Source organism: Nelumbo nucifera, chromosome 6, assembly GCF_055504915.1.
Source record: "Nelumbo nucifera cultivar China Antique chromosome 6, China Antique-T2T, whole genome shotgun sequence".
In the NCBI taxonomy this organism is placed as follows: Eukaryota; Viridiplantae; Streptophyta; class Magnoliopsida; order Proteales; family Nelumbonaceae; genus Nelumbo; species Nelumbo nucifera.
The window spans coordinates 32781198-32792689 of NC_142654.1; the positions used below are offsets into that span (position 1 = coordinate 32781198).

General features: G+C 40.5%; 1 pseudogene across 1 annotated transcript in view; it reads left to right on the top strand.

Annotated features, from left to right (window-relative positions):
• The window catches only part of LOC104606399 (putative pterin-4-alpha-carbinolamine dehydratase, chloroplastic pseudogene), a 33083-nt pseudogene extending 22280 nt beyond the window's left edge, over positions 1-10803 (top strand). The window contains exon 4 of the transcript XR_016077677.1: positions 8851-10803. The product of XR_016077677.1 is annotated as a putative pterin-4-alpha-carbinolamine dehydratase, chloroplastic pseudogene (transcript). The remainder of the gene's footprint in view (positions 1-8850) is intronic.
• Positions 10804-11492: the final 689 nt, after the last annotated feature.

Consider the following 11492-nt stretch of genomic DNA (forward strand, 5'->3'; position numbering starts at 1 on the left):
AGCAACACTATCCCAAATTTCCTTTGCTGAATTCATCCACAAATAGTGCTGACTAATCTGTGGCTGCATTGAGTTTACAAGCCACCCAATAACAGTATAATTTTCTTGCACCCACTTTTCATATGATGGATCATCTTTCGGAGGAGCCTCTTTGCTCCCAGAGATAAAACCCCACTTGCTTCTACTACAAATATGAATCTTTACTGATTGTGACCAAGCCATATAATTACTTCCATCCAGCTTGACTGTGGTCACAGCCAGTAGACAGTCTACAGAGGCTCCCGGAACCTGTCCGGATTCAGCAACATGTTTGTTTTCAATGTCTGATGGCTTCATCATCTTAAATGCCTTAAAAAAGATTTCAAGTAACTTCAAAAAACACCAAAGGAAGACAGAACAAAACCTGTGTTGTGAGCCAACCTCTATGCTGCCATAATAGTAATTTGTCACACCCGGAATCTGGGAGAAATAGAGAAAAATCAGCCGCTCCTTGTAGACTTCACAGAACACCAAACCACTTGATTTGATCTTCAAGGAGAATAAGAAAGCCTTCAGTCACTAAGCGCCTAGGCCAAACTCCCTGTGGGGCCCACAATCAGATTTCTCCAAAAAATTAGGGTTTCGGGCAACACCCCTGAATCTGTCAAGGGGGCGACAAAGTCAGTCATCTTCTCTCCAGAAACCACTAATAACTGGGCTGAAAAAGGTGTCTTTAATTATTCATACGATTCAGTTTTCCATACACACTGTGTATGGGAAAAAAAAGGTGAAAAAGAAAGAAAACCGAGCCTGTTCTGATACCAAGAAGAAAAACAGCCTTTAGAGAGGAAAGGACTGTTTAAAAAGATGCAAAAAGTCAAAAGAAAATAGCAGAAATCAGAATTCTAGAGGGGAGAAGATGAAGAAGGTGGCGGCAACTAGGGTTCAGAGAGGGAGATTTTCTAACATAATCTCTTCTCTTACACCCTTAATTCTATTTTATCAAGTTAAACTTTGGTAATTTACAGAGAAGCCCTTAGTTGGGCAGAAAATTAAAAGAACATAACATAAGAAAGGATAGGCCCAGATTAAGGTCCATTACAGAAAAGAACATAAAAGATAAACAGCCTATGGGCCGACTCTACAATATCCTGGATCCAATGTTTAAAACATGGAGGTGTGATGCAATGCTTTCCATTACCTGAGGCATGGGGCAATTCAAAACCCAGGAGGCATGAGTCTCCTGAGAGCGGAAAGAGATGTAAGCCTCCTCAAGAAGAAGAAGAAGAAGAAGAAGAAGAATTATGTGGCATATGCCTTTGTTACGCCTTTGTACTAGAGGTGTGTTTTTCATACTTTCACGTGTATGAACACCTTCACCATGTGCCTCAAGGCTTTTCCCCTATGCCTCCTCACCTGGAGGCTTGCCTCAAGGCATACACTTGTTGTGCCTTTTAAAACACTGCTTTTATACTTGATTATGTTCGTTGTTTCTGTTGTTTTCTTTTTTTTTTTTTTCAATTTGAGGGTGGAAGTTGAAATCTCAGGTAAGATGTATATTTTGTGAAAATGTTTGTCTGTAGCATGGTTCAAAGTATCAATACTGACTCTGGATAAACAATTTTGTGTATCCAGAGTTCCACACTGTTGAGTGGGCCGACTTGTGTTTAGTTTATTTCCTTTTAAATTAAGATGTTGTTGGGCCTTGGGCCCATTAGTCTTTATTTTTTAAAGAGTTGTAATTACTTAGGTTAAGTTGCCGCCCTACTTAGGGCATCTTTGTATTCTCATACTTAAGTTAATTATAAATAGAATGAGGGGCTGGCGGCTAGGGTTAAGTCAATCAATCCTAGTCGACCTTCTTCTCTTTTCTTCCCTTTCCTTTGTCTCTTGCTGAAATCCCCAACTTTCTACTCTTCCTTTCACAAGAAGCTTGGCCGAAATCAGCACATAAGGTTTTCTACTTGGTATCAGAGCGGGTTGAAGGTTCTTGAAGAGATTCGTTCCTGCAGCCCTAGATCGGCCGACTGCATGGAGATTTAAGAGGCTGATCGAAGCTTTCAGGTAAGCCTAGTTTTTGGATTTTCTTGGTGGATCTGTATGCCCTATAGCTGATCTAGGGTTTCTCATTAGAATCAGGAAAAACTGGAGAAAGGGGAAGAGTCCTGATTTTGTTGGACTCTTCAATTTTGACCTAGGTAGTGGTGCCCTATTTTTTTAGGGTTCCTCTGGGTTTTTTGTAAGGGGCGATTCAAGTTCCATGTGGTTTGGAGGCCTCTAGAGAGGGTGGTTGCTTCTCCTCTCTCTTCTCCCCATCTTACCGAAAAGGAATCTTTCGTGGGAAGAAAGTCCAGGACACCAAAGGAATGTCGTTAGTTCCAGAAGGTATTCTGTTTATTCTTGTTGCATTTTTTAGCTGTTTTTTGTACCTCTTTGAGACACATGGAGGGACACAGAGTTGAATATAAGCCCGAGAATGAAATGAGACCAGTGGGAGGAGGTGCTGGAGACCCCTTCGGAGCTGGAACCATTACTACAGTTAGGTTGGATGGTACAAATTACTTGGAATGGTCCCAATCTGCAAAGATGGCCATTGGGGCTCGTGGAAAATTGGGGTATATTACTGGTGAAGAGGTAAAACCCGAAACTGGCAACTCCCGGTGGGTGCAAGAAAATTATATGGTAATGACATGGTTGTGTAATTCTATGTTGCCACATATAAGTAAAAACTTTTTATGGGCAAACATTGCTAAGGAGATATGGGATGGGGTGGCAGAGACCTATTCTCAGAAGGAGAATGTTGCTAGGGCTTATCAACTAAGAAATCAGATTATTGCTACTAGGCAGGGAGATAGATCTGTTGCAGCTTATTTTTCAGTCCTTAAGACCCTGTGGCAGGAGATTGATCATCTAGAGACCTTTGCTTGGGAAACCACCAAGGATGTAGCTACCTATCAAAGACACTTAGAGAAGTATAGGGTGTTCGAATTCCTTGCTGGCCTTAACCCTGAGTATGACATTGCACGACAGCATCTTCTTTCCAGGGACAGTGTCACTCTCTCCCAAGCATATGCATTCGTGTCAGGGGAGGAGTGCAGGAGGGATGTAATGATGAAGAATCTCATGACTGATCAGTCTGCTATGGTAAGTGCTGTGAAACCTAAACAGAATGGCAATGAGAACAAGAAGGAAGACAAAAGGGACTTAGTCTATGACTACTGTAAGAAACCGAAGCATACAAGAGATACTTGCTGGAAGCTTCACCCACATCTTGTGCCAACCAGATTGAAGAATAAGAAAGGAAATGCACATATGGCAGTTATTGGTGACACTCCGGCCCCTCCTACTACAACTGCCTTGGAGTCTGTTGCAGCTGCTGCAGCAAGGGCCAAGCTTGAGAGGTTTGGGTTACTTCTGAATCAGAGGGATACAACTAGTTCCAATTCAGCCACAACCGGACAACAAGGTACAGGTAGCACAGGTGGAACTCACTCTACCTCCCTTGCCCACACAGGTAGTCCACATGTCACTGCAAACTATGTTTCTGCTTCAGGTAAGGAGAGATCTCCTTGGATTATAGACTCTGGAGCCTTAGAGCACATGACCCATTGCTCCACCATTTTCTCCTCTTACCAGCTCAGTTCTGGTAGAGATAGGGTATCTACAGCTGATGGATCCCATGTTCCTATTGCTGGGAAGGGATCTGTCAAGATTAATGATTCCATTTGTTTACCCTCTGTCCTCCATGTTCCTAGATTGAGCACCAACTTGTTATCTGTTAGTAGTTTGACTAAGAATCTGAACTGCTCAGTAATTTTTTCTCCTGGACATTGTATTTTGCAGGATCTGGATTCAAAGAGGACGATTGGGAGTGGTCGTGAAGTGAATGGAATCTACTTCCTGGATACTCTTCCAATTCACCAAAGTCATCATGTTTGCAAGGGCAGTGAGTCAAAACTTGTGGATCAGATTATACTTTGGCATAATCGTCTGGGCCATTTGTCTTTTTCTTCTTTAAGTTCTTTGTTTCCAAAACTGTTTGACTCTGTGAGTCTGTCAAGGTTGAAGTGTGAAGGTTGTGAACTTGGAAAGCATTGTAGACACTCTTTTAAACCGAGTAATAACAGATGTTCTTCTCTTTTTGATGTTATTCATTCGGATGTGTGGGGCCCTTATCATGTTCCCTCTATGGGCGGCTATCGCTATTTTCTCCTGTTTGTGGATGATTTCTCTCGATATTCCTGGATTTACTTGATGAAATCACGTGATGAGGTACCATCCTTGGTGAGACAATTCCATCAGATGGTATTAACACAGTTTGGAACTAGAATCAAGATGTTCAGATCTGACAGTGCTAGGGAATATTTTGAGAGACATCTTGCCTCATATCTGTTGGAGTATGGTGTTGTCCATCAGAGTAGTTGTTCCTACAGTCCACAGTAGAATGGTGTTGCAGAGAGAAAGAACAGACACATTGTTGAGACGGCAAGAAGCATGATGATCACAACGACAGTTCCGGTTCGTTTTTGGGGTGATGCTGTTCTCACGGCAGTATATCTGATTAACAGGATGCCTTCTCGTATACTTGGATTCAGCACTCCATTCAGCCTTCTTTTTCCTCAGGGGGAGATGTTTCATATTCCTCTAAGGGTGTTTGGGTGTGTCTGCTTTGCACATATTCTTGGTCCTTACCGTTCGAAGCTTGATCCCAAGGCAAAGAAATGTGTCTTCCTTGGATATGCAGAGAATCAGAAAGGGTACCGCTGCTATGATCCAGTCTCTGGGAACCAGTTTGTTACTATGGACATCACTTTTTTCGAATCTACATACTTCTTCTCAAGGAATCCTTCTCAGGGGGAGTGTTTTGGGGAAGTAAGTTGGCAGTCTATCCCTCTCCCAGTTCCAGTTCCTGTGCCTACTACTGTGCTTGACAACCATTCGATGTCACCTACCTTGCCCCCCCCCTTTGCGTTCCGTCTCACAGTATTACTCACGGCAGAGACTTCATAAGGAGGTTGATTCCACTACAGCAGAACTCACACCACTTCCTGTCGATCCCTTGGAGGACTCCAGATTCGGCTGATACAGATCCAGGTATTCCTCTTGATCCCTCTACTATTTCAGTTCCCATTGGTCCCACTAACACTGTTACAGATAACCTGGATCTCCCTATTGCTCTTAGAAAAGGGAAGAGGAAGTGCACTGCTCATTGCATATCACAATACTTATCCTACAGTGGACTTTCTCCTTCCTACCGTGCTTTTCTCTCTTCTCTTGATTCTGTGTCTATACCCAAGGGTGTTAGTGAGGCTCTCTCCAAACCTGAGTGGAAGGCAACTATGCAAGAAGAGATGGAGGCTTTGATTAAGAATCAGACATGGGAGATTGTGGACCTACCAGAAGGCAAGGAGACAGTTGGATGCAGATGGGTTTACACAGTAAAGTATAAGGCAGATGGAAGCATAGAGAGGTATAAGGCAAGACTTGTTGCAAAAGGATACACACAGACCTATGGCATTGATTATCTAGAGACTTTTGCACCAGTTGCAAAGATGACCTCTGTTCGGATACTCCTTTCTCTTGCTGCCTCATACTCTTGGCCCTTGTTTCAACTGGATGTGAAGAATGCTTTCCTAAATGGAGATTTGCAAGAAGAGGTGTATATGGATCTTCCAGCTGGTTTTTATGATAATGCTAAAGAGGGAAAGGTATGCAAGCTGAAGAAGTCACTATATGGATTGAAACAATCCCCTAGAGCATGGTTCAACAGATTCAGAAAGGCCCTGATTGTTTTTGACTACACTCAAACTCAATCTGATCACACCTTGTTTGTAAAGCGCAAGGGATCCTTGGTGTCAATCCTAATTGTTTATGTGGATGTGATTGTTGTCATTGGAAATGATCTGAGTGAGATTGATAGTCTGAAGAGGAACCTGCATAAGGAATTTGAGATTAAGGACCTTGGAGAACTGAGATACTTCTTAGGCATTGAAGTTGCAAGATCGAAACATGGAATTTTTATCTCTCAAAGGAAGTATGTCTTGGACCTTCTCCAAGAAACAGGGAAACTTGGAACAAAGGCAGCTAGCACCCCCATTGATCAGAACCACAAAATCAGTGCATCAGAAGGTGAACCAGTAAAGGACCTTGGGAGGTACCAAAGACTTGTGGGTCGGCTACTATACTTGTGCATGACAAGACCGGACATCTCCTATGCAGTAAGTGTAGTGAGCCAATACATGCATGCTCTACGAGACCAGCACTGGAAGGCAGTTGATAGGATCCTTGCTTATCTGAAGGAACATCTAGGCAGAGGCATATTGTTTACTGATCATGGATAGCTCAAGCTAGAGACCTATACAGATGCAGACTGGGCAGGATGCCTCGATGACAGAAGATCAACTTCAGGAGTGTGTACCCTAGTTGGGGGCAACCTAGTCTCATGGAAGAGTAAAAAACAAACAGTTGTGGCAAGATCAAGCGCAAAAGCCGAATATAGGGCCATGGCACATGGAGTTTCAGAACTTCTCTGGATCCGTTCTCTATTGGAAGAAATCGGTGTTCAGGCAGAAGAACCTATGATGCTATACTGCGATAACCAGGCATCAATTAATATTGCTCATAATCCAGTCCAGCATGACTGAACTAAGCACATTGAAGTAGATAGACATTTTATCAGAGAAAGGGTAACTTCTGGAGAAGTTTGTCTTCCATACATTTCTTCTGATCTGCAGCTTGCTGATGTCCTCACAAAAGGCGTTGCAAAGAATAAGCTGGAGCATGATCTACGCAAGTTGGGGATGTATGACATCTACTCCCAATTTGAGGGGGAGTGTTGAGTGGGCCGACTTGTGTTTAGTTTATTTCCTTTTAAATTAAGATGTTGTTGGGCCTTGGGCCCATTAGTCTTTATTTTTTAAAGAGTTGTAATTACTTAGGTTGAGTTGCCACCCTACTTAGGGCATCTTTGTAATATCTCATACTTAAGTTAATTATAAATAGAATGAGGGGCTGGCGGCTAGGGTTAAGTCAATCAATCCTAGTCGACCTTCTTCTCTTTTCTTCCCTTTCCTTTGTCTCTTGCTGAAATCCCCAACTTTCTACTCTTCCTTTCACAAGAAGCTTGGCCGAAATCAGCACATAAGGTTTTCTACATTGATGCCATATTTTTTTCCACTTTGATAATTCAGACATAGATATACTTATAAACCTATTAAAGGACCTAAATCTCAGTATTTGGCATTTTGGTGACCCTGAAAACCGATATGTATTGATACTTTGAACCTTGGTATGTAGGTAAGCTTTTGCTTCTGTTTTGTGCAGAGTAGAGTTCTGTTTCCATTCTTGTATACTCCTTATATGCTTCTCTCTCTTTTCTTTATATGCAGTATATTTATAGATTTTTATTGTTAATGAGGGCAAAAAAAAGCAGTCACTGCTATTGAAGGCATAAATACTATAGAGGCCAACAATTTTTGTCACAAGTATGACAACTATAGATAATTTTTTTGACCATTAACTGCAGATTTTATTAATTACATTTAATTAAAAAGTATACAGATCAACAACGGAGCCAGCCCACTTATTGTTAAGATTACAAATAAGCCCAGAAAAGCTGATCCCTAGAAACCCCTTGTTTGACGAGAGAGTACTCCAAAGAATTTGCAGATCTATTGACCAATCTAAAGGTGGCCTCAACCTCTTTTACTGTCTTCCAAATCTCTTTCATGGCCTGTAGAGAATAGAGGTGCTCACTACCAGCCACGAGGATAAATTAACATTCAAAAAGCGGAAGGATATGGGCATGTTTACTAACAATCAAAATAGGTGTTTCTTTTTGTGGAAGTTAGTTGTTGATGGTGGTAAATTATGTTGAATTCTTACATCATATGTAGAATATCATTAATTTCCCTTCATTACCAATGACTTTGTACTTGTAATTTAACTATGAAAACACACAACTAGTTAGTGGACAAGGAAATTCATTTTTCACGTGCATAACTTGGGACTTGTTCAAATGTTGGGAATACCATGAGGAGAATGTTATGTATGCAGTTGTGCTCAAAAGAATAATAAAAAATAAAACACAAAAACTTTTAGAACTTTATATGGACCAAATATAAAGAGCTTTAGTAAGCTTCAAATTGATTTCAGATGATTAGTGATGGTTATCATATGTGGAAGGCTGAGACAGATTAACAGAGTGGTCTTTACGTTTATTACTAGCATATTTCTTTTGTTTTCAAAGAACCTACTGAGAGGTTGAATGACAAATGCCAAGATGGATGGTTTATCTGAAGCACCAAATTAGGAGGTTGGTATGTTGTGTGCAACAACATTAGAGATGTATCAGAAACCAGCCACCACTTTCCCTGACGTTCTTACAATGAGTTTTGAAGAAGTGTTTTGGCTGCTTTTCACTTGCTCTAGGGAATTTACTTAATATCATTTTTGTTGTTTTCCATACTTATTTACTGTTTCGTTTTGTTTTTTATTTCTTTCAATTATTTTTGGGCATTTGTTGCCCAGTTTTTTATTTCCATTCTCCTAACAGATTTTTAGTTCATTACCAATTGGGAAAATCAGTATAATATTTGAGAATTAGCATCTCTAGTAGGTGAACATGTGATAGATACTAATGAAAAGCAATTTCACTTGAACTGCTTGCATTAAGACCACATTCAAATGTTGTAATTCTTTATAAGAAAGACCATACTCATATTGATGAACTGCAGTAAAAATCTCATTTGGTCTCTGGTTGATGCTTTGGGCCACTCATTGGGATTCCATCTGTAAAACTGGTTATGTTCAGAGCTTGAATTATATATTGAATGAAAGATATGACAATAAGCATAGTTGTTACTGATGCAGGTGAAGATGGTAGTCTACACTCCACACAAGTCTTTCTTGGAGGAATACATATCTTGTAAAACAGCTAAAATTGATTTCAAGTATATCAACTGGAGTTTGAAGGACTGAGTATTGATTATGATTGGGTTTCCTAGATGCAGTCATATTTTGGTTAACAGAAGGGTGGAGTAAATCTTCCCATGGATAGGATCCCACCAAATTTTCTGAGCACTTCTCAACATTCAAAAGAAATAGCATATTGTTTTATAATAATAATTTATACTGTGTCTGAACAAAAACGGTGGTGGTATGCTGAGAGCAAATGAAAGGCAATATGAAGATCATATGGCTTGTGATTGCCCTATTTTAGTGTTTGATCTAGAATGCCTACTCGGTGGGGACTCACCGACTGGTAGGTGCTACTCTTTCTATGTATATTATGTGAATGGCTTGTGATTGCCATGGATCCCACCAAATTTTTTGAGCATTTCTCACCATTCAAAAGAAATAGCATATTGTTTTATAATAAGAATTTATAATTTTTGGCTGAACATAAAGAAGGTGGTGGTATGTTGAGAGCAAATGAAAGGCAATAATGAAGGTCAGATGGCTTGTGATTGCCATATTTTAGTGTTTGATGTAGAATGCCTACTCGGTGGGGACTCACCGACTGGTAGGTGCTACTCTTTCTATGTATATCATGTGAATGCTGCAATGTTTGAACTGTGTTACCTTTCGTCCTTTTAAAATTTTTCACACTATTTCCTCGTTAGCCATATATACTAACCCTAGCCAGGTAGTTTGTGAGCTGAAAATCAATCCGCGTTCACATTATTGCAATACATGGGTCAAGAAGTCTGTAATTTAAATTGCCGAGGCTGTGGCCACTTCTCACCATGATTTGGTAAGCTGTCTTTGTTCTAATGTAGTCCATTATTATTGATTGCCATTATCATTGCCAACGTTGTCTTTTGGCAAGGATGACCCATCAATCCACCAAGCCTCATCCCAGTTTGGCAAAGAAGATAAGGAAGGAAATGTGGTGGCACATACCCGGCTTGTCCTGCAAAAGAAGAGCAGAACAAAAGAGTGAAAGAACGTACAAAACATGCCATGAATTGTTTGTTGTTTTATGAAATCTGCGTTAACCTAGCCTGGTTGTCCAGCAAGCACTGAATGGTGTTCAGTGAGCACTAGATATCCTTTTTTTTAGAATGTAATGTGCCACAGTTAAATTTTACCATGATGTGCTAAAGTGTTAACAGGTTTTTATTGGGATCAGCTTTCCAGTGATAAGCCGTGGTTTCAGCTCTCTTTGCAATCCATGTTTGCCATCTATCTGGTCAGAGAAGATAAATCATTTCAAGGTTCTTAACATGCCATGCTGGTTGGGGCCTACATGTTAGAACATTCATATTTAATAGGAATGAAGGTTTATTGGTACGTATGGATTATGGGTCTGACAAGGAAATGGTTTTACAGTCAACCTCCCTTTCATCTTTTGCTTTTATCCCACACAAATGGGGTCGGCAGCATGAATCATGTTCGATGTTCCTCCATTCAGCTCCAAGGCCATATGGTTCAGAGTCCATGAAAAAGGGGAAACTGAAGAGATGAAAATGAAAACAAGTCCGTGGATCCAATAGCTACATACTGTCAATGAAGTCTTGTTTTCCAAGGAAGGACAGGGAGTGTAATTCAGTGGGTCTTGGTCGTGTCTGTGCGAGGATCTGTCTTCTTATTGACCATGTAACAGTCGTTGAAGGCCTTTAAGTGAGATCATCTTTTCCAGGGTAAAATAAAATAAGGTTTGTTTTGGAAAAGCTTTCTTCTTTCGAATGTCTGATGGGTCGTTATCAATTTTTGGTTTGGTTAGACTTACAGAGAGAGGATTAAGGAGTTGGGCTCCATCTAAACCCACCAAAGGCTCTGTAATGCTCTTAAATCTCAAACTAAATAAAGGTTGATCTCCTGCAATCCATTGTACTTCAATTGTCTCTTTTTGTGGCCTGAAATAGTAGGAAAAGTTAAGAAGTTTGTGGTTGTCTTCTCATGTCAGTTGTCAGATACAAGCTCTATTTAGTGGGTTGGTCTCCCACGTGCCTTTGTTTAGAGGTGTGCTGTTTCTAGACCCACCTCCATCAAAGCCCTTCACTGCATGGAACTTGGGAAGTCTGTAAGCTTTTCCTTGTGGCAATTATTTTTCTGCTTCTACTGTTGTGTGACACTGAAGTGGGTTCTCTAAGTACTACAGAGACAGTGGATATTATCTGCAGGAGGCTGGATATATTGGTTCAACACATGGCCTCATAATTGCAACACATGGATCATAATCTCTATGAATTCATCAAATCACCGGTGAAGGCACTCTCACAAATCCACGATGTACCCTAGCCTTGTACGTTTATCTTGTCTCTGTCCATAAATATAATCAATGCTACTGTTTTTCATTTGTTGGCAAGGACGATAGGAGAAGACAATGCATCTGCCAAAGAGTAGTTTGCTTGATTGCTTCCCTAAAAGAAATGGAAGAGAGAGAGAGATGTGCCAACTACTAATCACCATGGTTGTAGTAAGGTACAAGAGATATATGGATTGATTTTTCAGTTCTTTTGTTATCAACACCGACACTCAAATATAAGGGAAGAGAGTGTTTGGTTCCG